The sequence below is a fragment of the Lagenorhynchus albirostris genome, chromosome 2 (assembly GCF_949774975.1).
Source record: "Lagenorhynchus albirostris chromosome 2, mLagAlb1.1, whole genome shotgun sequence".
Classification (NCBI taxonomy): domain Eukaryota; kingdom Metazoa; phylum Chordata; class Mammalia; order Artiodactyla; family Delphinidae; genus Lagenorhynchus; species Lagenorhynchus albirostris.
This window is the reverse complement of record NC_083096.1, coordinates 131,199,427-131,216,644: the sequence shown is the minus strand read 5'-3', so window position 1 is coordinate 131,216,644 and position 17,218 is coordinate 131,199,427. Positions and strand designations below refer to the sequence as shown.

The following is a 17,218-nucleotide window of genomic DNA, read 5'->3' as shown; positions in this document are numbered from 1 at the left end:
CTATATGGCAATAAAATGAACAACCTGGAAGAAATAGACAAATTCTTAGAAAAGCACAGCCTTCTGAAACTGAACCAGGAAGAAATAGAAAATATAAACAGACCAATCACAAGCACTGAAATTGAGACAGTGATTAAAAATCTTCCGACAAACAAAAACCCAGGACCAGATGGCTTCACAGGAGAATTCTATCAAGCATTCAGAGAAGAGCTAACACCTATCCTTCTCAAACTCTTCCAAATAATAGCAGAGGGAGGAATACTCCCAAACTCATTCTACAAGGTCACCATCACCCTGATACCAAAACCAGACAAAGATGTCACAAAAAAAAGAAAACTACAGGCCAATATCACTGATGAACATAGATGTAAAAATCCTCAACAAAATACTAGCAAACAGAATCCAACAGCACATTAAAAGGATCATACACCATGATCAAGTGGGGTTTATCCCAGGAATGCAAGGATTCTTCAATATACGCAAATCTATCAATGTGATAAACCATATTAACAAACTGAAGGATAAAAACCATGTGATAATCTCAACTGATGCAGAAAAAGCTTTTGACAAAATTCAACACCCATTTATGATAAAAACCCTCCAGAACATAGGTATAGAGGGAACTTACCTCAACATAATAAAGGCCATATATGACAAACCCACAGCCAACATCGTTCTCAATGGTGAAAAACTGAAACCATTTCCTCTAAGGCCAGGAACAAGACAAGGTTGCCCACTCTCACCACTCTTATTCAACATAGTTTTGGAAGTTTTAGCCAGAGCAATCAGAGAAGAAAAAGAAATAAAAGGAATCCAAACTGTAAAAGAAGAAGTAAAACTGTCACTCTTTGCAGATGACATGATACTATATACAGAGAATCCTAAAGATGCTACCAGAAAACTACTAGAGCTAATCAATGAATTCGGTAGAGTAGCAGGATACAAAATTAATGCACAGAAATCTCTTGCATTCCTATACGCTAATGATGAAAAATCTGAAAGAGAAGTTAAGGAAACACTCCCATTTACCATTGCAACAAAAAGAATAAAATAGGTAGGAATAAACCTACCTAGGAGGCAAAAGACCTGTATGCAGAAAATTATAAGACACTGATGAAAGAAATTAAAGATGATACAAACAGATTGAGAGATATATAGATAGCTAATGGGAAGCAGCTGCATAGCACAGGGAGATCAGCTCAGTGATTTATGTCTACCAAGAGGGGTGGGATAGGGAGGCTGGGAGGGAGATGCAAGGGGGAGGGAATATGGGGATATATGTATACATATAGCTGATTCACTTTGTTATACAGCAGAAAGTAACACAACATTGTAAAGCAATTGTACTCCAATAAAGTTGTTTAAAAAGAGGGATGTATTTTTTCAAATGTTTTTTCTGCACCCAGAAAGATGATTATATTATTTTCATCTTTATTTAAGTAATGTGGTGAATCAAAATAACTCGTTTTTAAGTGTGAAACCAACCTTGCATTCCTTGGGATCAACCCCCTTGTTCATAATGTATTACCTTTTTTATATATTACAAGAGTTCATTTGTTAATATCTTGTGAAGGATTTTTACATCTACTCTGCATGAAGGATATTAATTTTATTGTCTATTTTAGTACTTTCTTTGTCAGGTTTTGGAATTAGGATTTATTGGCCCCATAAAATAAGTTGGAAAAAGTTCTACCACTGTCTATTTTCAAGAGTAATTTGTGTGAAACTGATAATATTTATTCTTTAAATGCACGACTGAGATCATGCGTACAGCCATGTGGGCCAAAGTTTTCTCTGTAGGAATGTTTTTATTACATACTCATTTTCTAGATGTAGGACCTTTCAGATTTTCTATTTCTTCTTTTGTAAGTTTTGGTAAGTGGTGATTTTTGAGAAATATGTCCATTTCTTAACAGTTGTTGAATTTATTAGCATACAATTCTTAATAGTATTCTCTTATTTCCTTTTAATGTCTGTAGGATCTCAAGTGATTCCACCTTTTTCATTCTTGATATTAATAATTTGTGTTTTTATTATTTTTTCTTTTGACTAATATTGGTAGGATTTATTTATTTTGTTAATCTTTTCAAAATATTAACTATTGGCTCTGTTAATTTTTTTATTGCTTGTCTATTTTCTCTTTTATTTTCATTCTTTTCTATTTCTTTCTTCTGTGTACTTTGTGTTTAATTTGATGTTCTTTTTCTAACATTTATGTGAAAATCTTAGATCATTGCTTTTAAAACTGTCTTCTTTTTCAATATATTCATTTAAAGCTGTAAATGTTTCTCTAATCGCTTATTTAGCTGTATCCCACAAATTTTTAAAGTAGTGTTCTTATTAGCATTTAGCTCCAAGTAATTTCTATTTTCTTTGTGACTTTCTCTTGACCCATAATTTATTTAGATGTTTTATGTTTTACTCAATTTTTGTTTTACTCAATGTTTACTCAATGTTTACTCAATGTTTACTCAATGTTTTACTCAATTTCTAAATATTTAGAATATTCTAGATATTTTTCATTATTAAATTCTGATTTAATTCTATTGTGGTCAGACAACATACTCTTTATGATATCTAACTTTTGAAATCTATTGAGTTTTGTTTTTTTTTTTTTTACAGGTTAAAATATGGTCTGTCTTGGTAAATGTGCACTTGAAAAGAATGTATACACTGCAGATGCTCTGTATAGTGGTCAGTTAAGTCATGTTGGTTGTCTTACCACAGTATGATTGATTTTTTCTACTACTTGTTTCATCAATTACTGAGAAGGGGGTATTAAAATCTTCAGCTATGATTATGATTTTTATCTATTTTTCTTTGTATTCTGACATATTTTGCTATTTGTTTTCTATTCATCCTGTCTGTTTATATTTTTCCTCCTTTTCTATCTTCTTTTGGGTTGAATATCATTATTTTATCTTATTTATTAGTTTTTTAGCTATAACTCTTCCTATGACTTTTTTATGTATAATATACCTTACAACAGTATGAACTCATTCACTTCCTCTCCTGTGTAATTATTGCTTGTGCAATTATTGTTATATATTTTGCTTTTATATATTATAAACTTCCATAATACACTGTTATTATTTTTGCTTTAAAAGTTTAATCATCCTAAGAGAAATTAAGTGAAGAAAAAATAGTAATCTATATGTAGCCACATATTTACCATTTTGCTGTTCCAGAATCCTTCCTCTAGATCCAGATTTCCACCTGGTATCATTTCCTTTCAGACACAAGAATTTCTTTTAACTTTTTTTTTTTTTTTTTTTTTTTGCAGTACACGGGCCTCTCACTGTTGTGGCCTCTCCCATTGCAGAGCACAGGCTCTGGACGTGCAGGCTCAGCAGCCATGGCTCACAGGCCCAGCCGCTCCGCGGCATGTGGGATCTTCCCGGACCGGGGCACAAACCCATGTCCCCTGCATCGGCAGGCAGACGCTCAACAACTGCATCACCAGGGAAGCCCCTCACCATTCTTTTATCTGAAAAATCTCTATTCTTCTTCATTGTTGAAAGATATTTTTACTGGATATAGAATGCTAAGTTGATAGTTTTTCATTTCAGCACTTTAAAGATGTCATTCTATTTTGTTTAACGCCATTATTTTCTGATAAAAAATAAGATATTCTTATATATTTTCTCTGTTTTAAAAGTTTACTTTTTATCATTGGGTCTTAGCAGTTGGACTGTCATTTGCTTAGATGTGGTGTTCTTTGTATTTATCCTTTTAGGAGTTCTCTGAGCTATTTGGATTTGTGGGTTGATGTATTTCCACTAAGTTAAGGAAATGTTTTATCTTATTTCTTAAGAAGAAAATTTCTACCCCATACTCTCTCCTTTTTTTCTGGCACTCCAATTACCCATGTGTCAATCAGTTTGTTGTCCCACAAGTCACTGCAGTTTGGCTAATTTTTTCAATTACTTTCTCTCTATTCTTCAGTTTGTATAATTTCTGTACTCTTGTCTTTAAATTGATTTGTCCATTTTTCTGCAGTATCCAGTCTTTTAAATTCTATTGATTAATTTTTTCTTTTTCTTTTTTTTTGTTTTTGGCTGTGTTGGGTCTTCGTTGCTGCACACAGGCTTTCTTTAGTTGCAGCAAGTTGGGGCTACTCTTCATTGCAGTGTGCAGGTTTCTCATTGCAGTGGCTTCTCTTGTTGCGGAGCACAGGTTATAGGTGTGCAGACTTTAGTAGTTGCAGCATGCAGGCTTATTAGTTGCAACACGCAGGCCCTAGAGCACACGGGCTTCAGTAGTTGTGACGTGCAGGCTCAGTAGTTGTGACACACGGGCTTAGTTGCTCCGCGGCATGTGGGATCTTCCCAGACCAGGGATCGAACCTGTGTCCCCTGCACTGGCAGATGGATTCTTAACCACTGCACCACCAGGGAAGTCCTAATGTTTTCTTTTTTGATATTGTATTTTTTCAGCTCTAGAATTTCAAGTTGATTCTTTTATAATTTTCATTTAGTTTTTGGGATTCCCTGTCTTTCACCCATTTTGCTCTTTTTTTTTTTTTTTTTTTTTTTTGGCTGCATTGGTTCTTCATTGCTGCACACAGTCTTTCTCTCTTTGAGGCTAGCTGGGGTTATTCTTCATTGCAGCCTGTAGGCTTCTCATTGTGTTGGCTTCTCTTGTTGTGGAGTATAGCCTCTAGGCTCATGGGCTTCCGTAGTTGCAGCACACGGGCCCTAGAGCACATGGGCTTCACTAGTTGCAGTATGTGAGCTCAGTAGTTGTGACACACAGGCCTAGTTGCTCCGCAGCATGTGGGATCTTCCTGGACCAGGGATCGAACCCATGTCCCCTGTATTGGCAGGCAGATTCTTAACCACTGCACCACCAGGGAAGTCCAGCTCATCTTTTCTTTTTAATCATTAACATATTTATAAAAGCTGTTTTTAAATTCCTGTCTCAATGCTAGCATAAAAGTCATCTATGGATTTGCTTCTCTTGACTGTGTTTTCTCTTTGATTGATTGCTTATATGTTCCTGTTTCTCCAAATTTCTAGTAATACCTTATTTTATCCTGGACAGTATGGATGAAACATTATAGAGATACTGTATTTTTGAAAGAAAGTTGAATTTGTACTAACAGAGAGTTAAGCTATTTGTGGATCACATTAATTTTTTTTTCAGTTTTATTGAGAAACAATTGGCATACATCACCAGATAAGTTTAAGGCATACAGCATGATAGTTTGATTTACATATATTATGAAATGATTATCACAATAGGTTAAGGTAGAATCCATTATCTCATATAGATATAATATAAAGAAAAGAAGAAAGGGGAAAAGGAGGGGGGAAATTCTCCTTGTAATGAGAACTCCTAGGATTTACGCTTAACAACTTTCCTGTGTATCAAGCAGTGTTAAATATAGTCATCATGTTCTACATTATGCCTCTAGTACTTATTTGTCTTTTTAGTGGAAATTTGTACCTTTTGATGACCTTGCTCCAATTCTCCCTCCTCCCACTCTCAGCCTCTAGTAACCACACATATGAATCACGTTAATCATAAGTGGAAGCTTGTTTTAAGTTCTGTTATAATGGATTTATTTTCATTTTGCATTTAATTCTAGACTGGAGCCCTTAGTCCTGGGCTTACTTATAAGGTATGGCTTTTCTGAGGTTTTAGTGAAAAGTCTGAGATGTTCACCAAACCCTTCTAACTTGACAGAATTTGAATTTTGAACTCTTTCTCCCCAGCTCCATGCAGCTATTAAAATTTCTTCCTCCTAGTCACTTTTTGCTGGCCTTCTTGTATTCTCACTTTGTGAGTTTTTACTTTTGCAGCCACTAAAGGATTTTAGGAAATTTTGAATGCAAAATTTGAGGGGTGGTGCACAACCATTAATATAAAAATGTTGTACCTCATCATTCAGGATAGGCCAAGTTATTCTGTAATAAAAAAGCAAAAAATCTCAGTTTTCAGCAGCTTAAAAGCAACAAGAGTTATAGCTTGCCTTGAACTAACACTCCAGGTAATAACAATTATGAACTCTACACTCTGGGTTTTATTTTTATTTTATTTATTTATTTTTTTTGTGGTACATGGGCCTCTCACTGTTGTGGCCTCTTCCATTGCGGAGCACAGGCTCCAGACGCGCAGGCTCAGCAGCCATGGCTCATGGGCCTAGCCGTTCCGCGGCATGTGGGATCTTCCTGGACCGGGGCATGAACCCATGTCCCCTGCATCGGCAGGCGGACTCTCAATCACTGCGCCACCAGGGAAGCCCCTGGGTTTTATTTTAATGGTTATTTGAAAAATTACAGCTATCATACCAATCCCTTGACTTTAATCATATTATTACTTAAGTCAAGTTAATTAAAATAAAATTAGTCAATTTAAACAAAAATATGAAGAAAATAAAGTTGATGCTTGGAGATGGACAAAAATTTTGAAAGTGGTATCTCAGTCACTGATGTATGACAAATAAAGGTATAAAATATTCTCCTAAATCCAAAGCAAATTTAGATTAAGAAAAATAGTTTAAGATGGTTACTTGAACAATAAATATTAATTAAAGTAATATGATGCTTTCTATGGAAATTGACTATATTTTTGGTGCTGCATCACTAAGGAGGTATAGTCTTATAGAAATATTGGGTACATTCATAAATATTGAAAAATAAATATAACAGTAAATATTTAAACTCTTGTAACTTGATGCTTTACTAATACTACCATTAACTTTTCCATGACTTTAGGTAGATTTTGGATGAGGTAATGAGCTCTCTACTTTGGATTTCTTAGTGTCTAGTTTAAAGTTTGTACAATAAGCCATTATCGTACTACATTTTGAGATTTGCCAAAGATGAATAAAAAGAATTAGGGTTCCTCAGCCAGCTTATATAATTTTGACTTTGGCCATGAATATTTTACTCCTTTTCAGCTCCTCTTTCTGCTGTTTCTTAAATGGCATCCCGTGCAAGATTGTTGAAAGATGGCAGAGATCAACATGCCACTATTGTTTAAATGCAAGTCCATGACAACCTGAATCTAAAATGAATGCTCAAGTCAAGTGTTAATGAATCAGTACTTTCATAATTGGAAAATAAGCCTTTTTCTCCCTCCCCCTGACTTGATAATACCTCTCATTATCTGGTGGTACTGAGAATGCCTGTGACCGGCATCTGAAGGCAAAGTTGGATGAAGAGCTATCCTAACCCCATTGATAGCAGAAGAAAAGGAAAAGAAGCTGGGATTTCCCCACCCACTGTTTATAGTCTTTTAATTAAGCTAAGACTTTGTTGTGTCATTTACAACTAGGAGAACTGCACAGGCAGCTGCGGTTTACATATTGAGTGGGTATAAATAGAAGAATTAATATAGAAAATATGAAAAAAACATGTGGATAATCGGTATCTGTTACCTCCTGAACACTATCATGCTTTTATTTTAAAAAGCCAGTCTGTGTGCCTGCTATTTATTTATTTATTTTATTTTTGGCTGCATTGGATCTTTGTTGCTGCGTGCAGGCTTTCTCTAGTTGTGGCGAGAGAGGGCTACTCTTCCTTGCGGTGCACAGGCTTCTCATTGTGGTGGCTTCTCTTGTTGCAGAGCATGGGCTCTAGGTGCGTGGGCTTCAGTAGTTGTGGCCAATGGGCTCAGTAGTTGTGGCTTGTCAGCTCTAGAGCTCAGACTCAGTAGTTGTGGCACACAGGCTTATTTGCTCTGCAGCATGTAGGATCTTCCTGGACCAGGGCTCGAACCCATGTCTCTTGCATTGGCAGGCAGATTCTTAACCACTGCCCCACCAAGGAAGTCCCTGATCCTGCTTTTTTAAAACTGGATTTTCTAAACTAGAAAGATTAGATCCAGAATTCTGAACCTGTGGACATGAGATGAACTCCCTTTAATTCTCACCTAAAACTCTCTAAGCCGATTTCATAACTGTACATTAATTGTATGACTTTTTATTTAAGGTCTCTCTTTTCCTAGATAGCTACAATATTATACTAATTTCAGGTGTACAACATAGTGATTTACAATTTTATCGATTATACTCCATTTAAAGTTATTATAAAATGTTAGCTATGTTCTTCTGCTGTACAATATATCCTTGTAGCTTATTTATTTTATATATAGTAGTTTGTACCTCTTAATCTCCTACCTCCATCTTTCCCCCACCTTCCTCCTCCCCACTGGTAACCACTAGATTGTTCTCTATATCGGCAAAACTGCTTCTGTTTTTTTATATTCGTTTGCTTTATTTTTTAGATTTCACATATAAGTGATAACATATAGTAGTTGTCTTTCTCTGTCTGACTTAGTTCACTAAGCATAATACCCTCCAGGATCATCCACGTTGCTGCAAATAGCAAAATTTCATTCTTTTTTATGGCTGAGTAGTATTCCACTGTATATATATACCACTTCTTCTTTATCCATTCATCTTCTGATGGACACTTCCATATCTTGGCTATTGTAAATAATGCTGCTATAAATATCAGGGTGCTTGTATATTTTTTGAATGAGTATTTTCAGTTTTTTCAAATACATACCCAGGAGTGGAATTGCAGATAGTTCTATTTTTAGTTTTTTGAGGAAATTTCATACTGTTTTCCGTAGTGGCTGCAAAAATTTACATTCCCACCAACAGTGTGCAAGTGTTCCCTTTTCTCCACATCCACACCAGCATTTGTTATCTGTGGTCATTTTGATGATAGACAGTCTGACAGGTGTAAGGTGATATCTCATTGTGGTTTTGATTTACATTTCTCTGATGATTAGCAACGTTGAATATATTTTCATGGACCTGTTGGCCATCTGTATGTCTTCTTCGAAAAAATGTCTATTCAGGTCTCTTGCCGATTTTTTAATCAGGTTGTATATTTTTTTGATACTGAGTTGTATGAGGTGTTTGTAGATTTTCGATATTAACCCCTTATTGGTCATATCATTTGCGAATATGTTCTCCCATTCAGTAGGTTGTTTTTTTGTTTTGCCAATGGTTTCCTTCGCTGTGCAAAAGCTTTTAAGTTTAATTAGGTCCCATTTGTTTATTTTTACTTTTGTTCCCTTTGCCATAGGAGACAGATACAAAAAATATTGCTACAATTTATGTCAAAGAGTGCTCTGCCTATGTTTTCTTCTAGAATTTTTATGGCTTCATGACTTACATTTAAGCAATTAATCCATTTTGAGTTTACTTTTGTAATGGTGTGATTTTATTGATGGTAAGCCATTAATCCATTTTGAGTTTATTTTTGTAATGGTGTGAGAAAGCAGTACAGTTTGATTCTTTTGCATGTAGCTGTCCAGTTTTCCCAACACCATTTGTCGAAGAGGCTTTTTTGCCTTTGTATATTCTTGCCTCCTTTGTAATAAATTGACCACATAAGTGTGAGTTCGTTTCTGGACTCTCTATTCCATTGATCAATATATCTCTTTTTGTGCCAGTACCATACTGTTTTGATTACTGCAGCTTTGTAGTATAGTATGAAGTCATGGAATATGATACCTCCAGCTCTGTTATTCTTTCTCAAGATTGTTTTAGCTATTCAGGGTTTTCTGTGTTTTGATACAAATTTAAAAATTATTTGTTCTGGTTCTTTGGAAAATGCCATTAGTATTTTGATAGGCATTGCATTGAACCTTTAGGTTGTGTTCAGTGGTATGGTCACTTTAACAATATCAGTTCTTCCAAACCATGAACATGGTATATCTTTCCGTCTGTTTGTGTTGTCTTCAATGTCGTTCATCAGTGTCTTATAGTTTTCCAAGTACAGATCTTTAACTACCTATGTTAGATTTATTCCTAGGTATTTTATTCTTTTTGATATGATTGCAAATAGGATTGTTTCCTTAATTTCTCTTTCTGATACGTTGTTGTTGAAGTAGTGCAACAGATTTCTGTATATTAATTTTGTATCCTGCAACTTCACTAAATTCATTGATGAGCTCTAGTAGTTTTTTGGTGGCATCTTTATATTTTCTGTGTATAGTATTGTCATCAGCAAACAGTAACAGTTTAACTTCTTCCTTTCCAATTTGGATTCTTTTTACTTATTTTTCTTGTCAGATTGCAGTGGCTAGCACTTCTAGTAATATGTTGAGTAAAAGTGGCAAGAGTAGGCATCCTTGTCTTATTCCTGAACTTAGAGGAAATGCTTTCAGCTTTTCACCATTGAGTATGATGTTAGCTGTGTGCCTAAAGGCTCACATGCCTTTATTATTTTGAAGTATATTCCTTCTATACCCACTTTCTGGAGACTTTTTAGAAAGTATATTGACATACTTTTTAAGTATGTCATACTTTATAAGCATGTTTATCAACATAAATTAATGTTGAATTTTGTCAAAAGCTTTTTCTGCTCTATTGAGAAGATCATACGATTTTTTTAACATCTTTATTGGAGTATAATTGCTTTACAGTGCTGTGTTAGTTTCTTCTGTATAAAAAAGTGAATCAGCTATATGTATATGTATATCCCCATATCCCCTCCCTCTTGCATTTCCCTCCCACCCTCCTTATCCCATCCCTCTAGGTGGTCACAAAGCACCAAGCTGATCTCCCTGTGCCATGAAGCTGCTTCCCACTAGCTATCTATTTTACATTTGGTAGTGTATGTATGTCAGTTTTACTCTCTCACTTCATCCCAGCTTATCCTTTGCCCTCCCTGTGTCCTCTAGTCCATTCTCTACATCTGTGTCTTTATTCCTGTCCTGCCCCTAGGCTCTTCAGAAGCATTTTTTTTACATTCCATACATATGGGTTAGCATATTAGTTTTTCTCTTTCTGATTTACTTCATTCTGTATGACAGACTCTAGGTCCATCCACCTCACTACAAATAACTCAATTTCGTTCCTTTTTATGGCTGAGTAATATTCCATTGTATATATGTGCCACATCTTCTTTATCCATTCTCTGTTGATGAACAATTAGGTTGCTTCCACGTCCTGGCTATTGTAAATAGTGCTGCAATGAACATTGTGGTACATGACTCTTTTTGAATTATGGTTTTCTCAAGGTATGTGCCCAGTAGTGGGATTTCTGGGTTGTATGGTAGTTCTATTTTTAGTTTTTTAAGGAACCTCCATACAGGCCAATATCTCTGAAGAACATAGCTGCAAAAATCCTCAACAAAATACTTGCAAACAGAATCCAACAGCACATTAAAAGGATCATACACTGTGATCAAGTTGGGATTATCCCAGGAATGCAAGTATTCTTCAATATACACAAATCAAACAATGTGATACACCATATTAACAAACTGAAGGATAAAAACCATGTGATAATCTCAATAGATGCAGAAAAAGCTTTTGACAAAATTCAACACCCATTTATGATAAAAACCCTCCAGAACATAGGTATAGAGGGAACTTACCTCAACATAATAAAGGCCATATATGACAAACCCACAGCCAACATCGTTCTCAATGGTGAAAAACTGAAACCATTTCCTCTAAGGCCAGGAACAAGACAAGGTTGCCCACTCTCACCACTCTTATTCAACATAGTTTTGGAAGTTTTAGCCAGAGCAATCAGAGAAGAAAAAGAAATAAAAGGAATCCAAACTGTAAAAGAAGAAGTAAAACTGTCACTCTTTGCAGATGACATGATACTATACACTGAGAATCCTAAAGATGCCTCCAGAAAACTACTAGAACTAATCAATGAATTTGGTAGAGTAGCAGGATACAAAATTAATGCACAGAAATTTCTTGCATTCCTATACACTAATGATGAAAAATCTGAAAGAGAAATTAAGGAAACACTCTCATTTACCATTGCAAAAAAAGAATAAAATACCTAGGAATAAACCTACCTAAGGAGACAAAAGACCTGTATGCAGAAAACTGTAAGACACTGATAAAAGAAATTAAAGATGATACAAACAGATGAATAGATATACCATGTTCTTGGATTAGAAGAATCAACATTGTGAAAATGACTATACTACCCAAAGCAAACTACAGATTCAATGCAATCCCTATCAAACTACCACTGGCACTTTTCACAGAACTAGGAACAAAACATTTCACAATTTGTATGGAAACACAAAAAAAACCCATATAACCAAAGCAAACTTGAGAAGGAAAAACGGAGGTGGAGGAATCAGACTCCCTGACTTCAGACTATACTACAAAGCTACAGTAAACAAGACAGTATGGTACTGGCACAAAAACAGAAATATAGGTCAATGGAACAGGATAGAAAGCCCAGAGATAAACCCACGCACATTTGGTCACCTTATCTTTGATAAAGGAGGCAAGAGTACATAATGGAGAAAAGACAGCCTCTTCAATAAGTGGTGCTGGGAAAACTGGACAGCTACATGTAAAAGAATGAAATTAGAACACTCCCTAACACCATACACAAAAATAAACTCAAAATGGATTAAAGATCTAAATGTAAGGCCAGACACTATCAAACTCTTAGAGGAAAACATAGGCAGAACACTCTATGACATAAATCACAGCAAGATCCTTTTTGACCTACCCCCTAAAGAAATGGAAATAAAAACAAAAATAAACAAATGGGACCTAATGAAACTTAAAAGCATTTGCACAGCAAAGGAAATCATAAAATAGATGAAAAGACAACCCTCAGAATGAGAGAAAATGTTTGCAAATGAAGCAACTGACAAAGGATTAATCTCCAAAATATACAAGCAGCTCATGCAGCTCAATATCAGAAAAATAAACAAACCAATCCAAAAATGGCAAAAGGCCTAAGCAGACATTTCTCCAAAGAAGATATACAGATATCCAACAAACACATGAAAACATGCTCAATATCACTAATCATTAGAGAAATGCAAATCAAAACTACAGTGAGGTATCACCTCACACCAGTCAGAATGGCCATCATCAAAAAATCTACAAACAATAAATGCTGGAGAGGGTGTGGGGAAAAGGGAAACTGCTTGTACTGTTTATGGGAATGTAAATTGATACAGCCACTATGGAGATCATATGATTTTTATTCTTCAAATTGTTAATGTAATGTATCACACTGATTGGTTTGCAGATATTGAACCAGCCTTGCAACCCTGGGACAAATCCCACTTGATCATGGTGTATGATACTTTTAATGTATTGTTAGATTCAGTTTGCTAATATTTTTTGAGAATTTTTGCATATATGTTTGTCAGGGACCCTGGTCTATAATTTTCTTTTTTGTGATGATATTTTTGTTTAGTTTTGGTATGAGGGTGACGCTGGCCTTGTAGAATGAGTTTGGAAGTACTCCTTACTCTGCAATTTTTTGAAATAGTTTGAAAAGGATAGGTGTTAACTCTTCTTTAAATGTTTTGTAGAATTCACCTGTGAAACCATCTGGTGCTGGACCTTTGTTTTTGTAAAATTTTTTAAATTACTGATTCAATTTCATTACTGGTAATTGGTCTGTTCATATTTTCTATTTAAACCTGGTTCAGTCATGGGAGACTGTAGATTTCTCAGAATTTGCCCATTTTTTCTGAATTGTCCATTTTGGTGGCATGAAGTTGTTTGTAGTACTCTCTTGAGTCTTTGTATTTCTGTGATGTCAATTGCAAATTTTCCTTTTTCATTTCTGATTTTATTGATTTGAGTCATCACTCTATTTTTCTTGGTGAGTCTGGTTAAAGCCTTATCAATTTTATTTATCTTTTCAAAGAACAAGCTCTTAGTTACATTGATCTTTTCTTTTCTTTTCTTTTTAGTCTCTATTTCATTTATTTTTGCTCTGATCTTTATGATCTCATTTCTTCTACTACTACCTCTGATCTTTATGATCTCTTTTCATTTATTTTTGCTCTGATCTTTATGATCTCTTTTCTTCTGCTTCTTCTGGGGTTTTGTTTGTTCTTCTTTTTCTAATTCCTTTAGGTGTCAGGTTTGAAATTTTGAGATTTTTTTTGTTTCCAGAGGTAGACTTTATCACTCTAAATTTCCCTCTTAGAACTGATTTTGCTACATCCCATAGATTTTTTTTTCATGAAGCTGTTTATTCCTGTTATTAACCCTTAGACTCAAGTAATCCTGGTTATTCTGCAAAAAACACCTTGTTGTAGGAATCATTACATCTTCCCTTTCAATAATCACCTCTCCATGAAGCACCTTTCTTCTCTGATGTAACATATGAAAGTAGATTGTGGTAACAATGGTATATATGAGGCCATGGTTATAAGAAGGAAATAATAGTAGTCAAAAGAAGCATTGTATTTATTCGGAAGTCTTATTGAAAACATTCCTTTTTTCTTCACATGTGGTAAGGCAGCATATATCGTAAGAAGTTCACCAGCAACTCTGACAGGATATAAATGATAAAAAAATTATATTAGTTTTATACTGTGAGTAAAGAGCCACACCATAAAGATTCTTGAACTCACTTGGACCCCAGCCACAAGCACAGAAGTAGGTACAATTCCGCAAGCAAGGCAAATGTCTGGAAAAATTTAAGTGTTTTCTAAATACTTTTATATAAACCTTTGTGTATTCCTTTTTCCATATAAAAATGTAACAGCCAGTACATTTTTAACTACAGTGCATGTAGTAGCCAGTACCAGCCACCCTGCAGTCGTGGTGTTGCTGTAGAAGGTGAGCCAGGCGGTGGCCAACAAGCCCAGGCATCTCCTCTTGCCCATGGCCTCTGAGGTGCTGCCATTGGTGCTGTCCTCCTCACCAGACGCCATGGTGGCTGCACAGCCAGGGGACGTAGATGAGAGGAGCAGGGGAGTGGGAGGGGGCCCAGCTGAGCACACCGCTGAAGCGCCACCACCTGCTGCCACTGCATCCATCAGGCGCCCCGTGTGCCACACACAGGGAGCTCAGCAGCACCGCCAGCCCAGCCACCCACAGGGGGAGGAGCGGGCACCTCCAGCCCCATAGATTTTGAATTATTGTGTTTTCATGTTCATTTGTTTCCAGATATTTTTTATTTCTTCAGTGATCCATTGGTTGTTTAGTAGCATATTGATTAGCCTCCATGTGTTTGTGTATTTTGCAGTCTTTATTTCTATAGTTGATTTCTAGTCTCATAGCATTGTGGTCAGAAATGATGGTTGATATGATTTCAGTTTTCTTAAATTTACTGAGACCTGCTTTATAGCCTAGTATGTTCCATGTGTATCCATGTGCACATGTTCCATGTGTATTTGAAAAGAATGCATATTCTGCTTTTCAGTGGAATATTATATATATGTGTGTGTGTGTGTGTGTGTATGTATGTATGTATATATGTATATATACACACACGCATGCACACACACACATATATATATACCATCTGGTCTAATGTGTTGTTTAAGGGTTGTGTTTCTTTATTGATTTTCTCTCCACATGCCCTACTGTTATTGAGTTACTGTCAATTTCTCTCTTTATGTCTGTTAATATGTGCTTTATGTATTTAGGCACTCCCGTGTTGGGTCCATATATATTTAAAATTGTTATATCTTCTTCTTTGATTGATTCCCTTGATCTTTATGTAATGTCCTTCTTTGTTTCTTGCTACAGTCTTTATTTTAAAGTCTATTTTGGCTGATATAAGTACTGCTACCAGGCTTCCTTTTAATTTCCATTTGCATGGAATATCTTTTTTCACTCCCTCACTTTTAGTCTGTGTGTGTCTTTAGATCTGAAGTCAGTCTCTTATAGGCAGCATATATATAGGTCTTGTGGCAGCATATATATATATATATATATATATATATATATATATATATCTTGTTTTAGTATCCATTTAGACATTCTTTGTCTTTTTTTTTTTTTTTTGCGGTACGTGGGCCTCTCACTGTTGTGGCCTCTCCCATTGCAGAGCACAGTCTCCAGACGCGCAGGCTCAGCGGCCATGGCTCACAGGCCCAGCTGCTCCGCGGCATGTGGGATCTTCCCGGACCGGGGCATGAACCCATGTCCCCTGCATCGGCAGGCAGACCCTCAACCACTGCACCACCAGGGAAGCCCTGTTCTTTGTCTTTTGATTGGAGCATTTAGACCATTTACATATAAAGTAATTATTGATAGGCATGTACTTATTGCCATTTTGTTAATTATTCTGAGTTGTTTTTGTAGTTCTTTTTTGTTCCTTTCTTTGTCTTTTGTTCTCTTCTCTTGTGATTTGATGATTGTAATTAGTGTTATATTTGGATTCCTTTCTGGGTTTTGGGTATGTATCTATTATAGATTTTTGGTTTGTGATTACCATGAGGTTTACATATAGCTCTTTATATATACATATATATATATACACATATATATATATGATTATTTAAGTTGATAATTTCTTAATTTCAAACACATTTTAACAACACTGCACTTTTACTCTCCTTCCCTCACAATTACTGTTTTGACATCATATTTTACATGTAATTGTTTTGTGTATCCCTTAACTGCTTATTGTAGATATAGATGATTTACTACCTTGACTGAATATTTGCCTTTACCAATGTGTTTTTTCCTTTTGTAATTTTCATGCTTCTAGTTGTAGCCATATCCTGGGGCTAGTGCCGGCCCACTGGCAGGCAGAGCCAAGTCCTGGTGTCTCTGTCTGTAGGGCCCAGGGTACCCAGAGCTGTTATCAGACCACTGGTGTGTGGAGTCAGTTCCTGACACAGCTGGCTGAGGGGCCCAGGGTGTCAAGAAGCTTGTGTTGTCCTCCTGTTGAGTGGGGCCTGACCCCATGGTGGCTGGAGGGGACCAAGGTTTTTCAAATCTGATTTTGGCCTGCTGGTGGGCAGGGCTGGGGCCCATCATGTCCCAGGGCTGGTACCAGCCTGCTGATGGGTGAGCTGTTTCCTGCCATGGCAGGCTGAGGGGCTGCAATAGTCCTGGGGCTGGTGTCCACCTGCTGCTCGGTGGGGCCAGGGCCCAGGTGGTCCTGGTGCTGATACCTCCCATTGGGAGTGGAGCTGGGTCCCAGTGTCTCTGGCTGCAGGGCCCTGGTGGGGGGGGGTCTCAGATCTAGTGCCTGCACACACATGTCCTGAGCCCTCTGGTGGACAGGGCCATGTCCAGGGACAGCTCTAAGCTCACAGAGTCTTAAAGCAAACTGCCTGCTGGTGGGTGGGGCTGTGTCCCTTCCCAGCTAGTTGCTTGGCCTGAGACATCTGACTCCTGGAACTTACAGGCTGGTGGGTAGGGGCTGGGCTGGGTCCAAAGGCTGATGAGCTCAAGGAAGGATTCCACATTGGTGCTTGCCAGCACCAGTGTCCACATGGCAGAATGAGTGCTCCACAATATCTGCTGCTGGTGTCTGTGTCTCCAGGATGAGCT

The 17,218-nt window shown here is 36.6% G+C and overlaps 1 pseudogene; it reads right to left on the bottom strand.

Moving 5' to 3' along the window:
• LOC132515532 (very-long-chain (3R)-3-hydroxyacyl-CoA dehydratase 1-like) overlaps positions 1 to 16,627 on the bottom strand; it is a 153,386-nt pseudogene extending 136,759 nt beyond the window's left edge.
• Between the last annotated feature and the right edge of the window lie 591 nt (positions 16,628 to 17,218).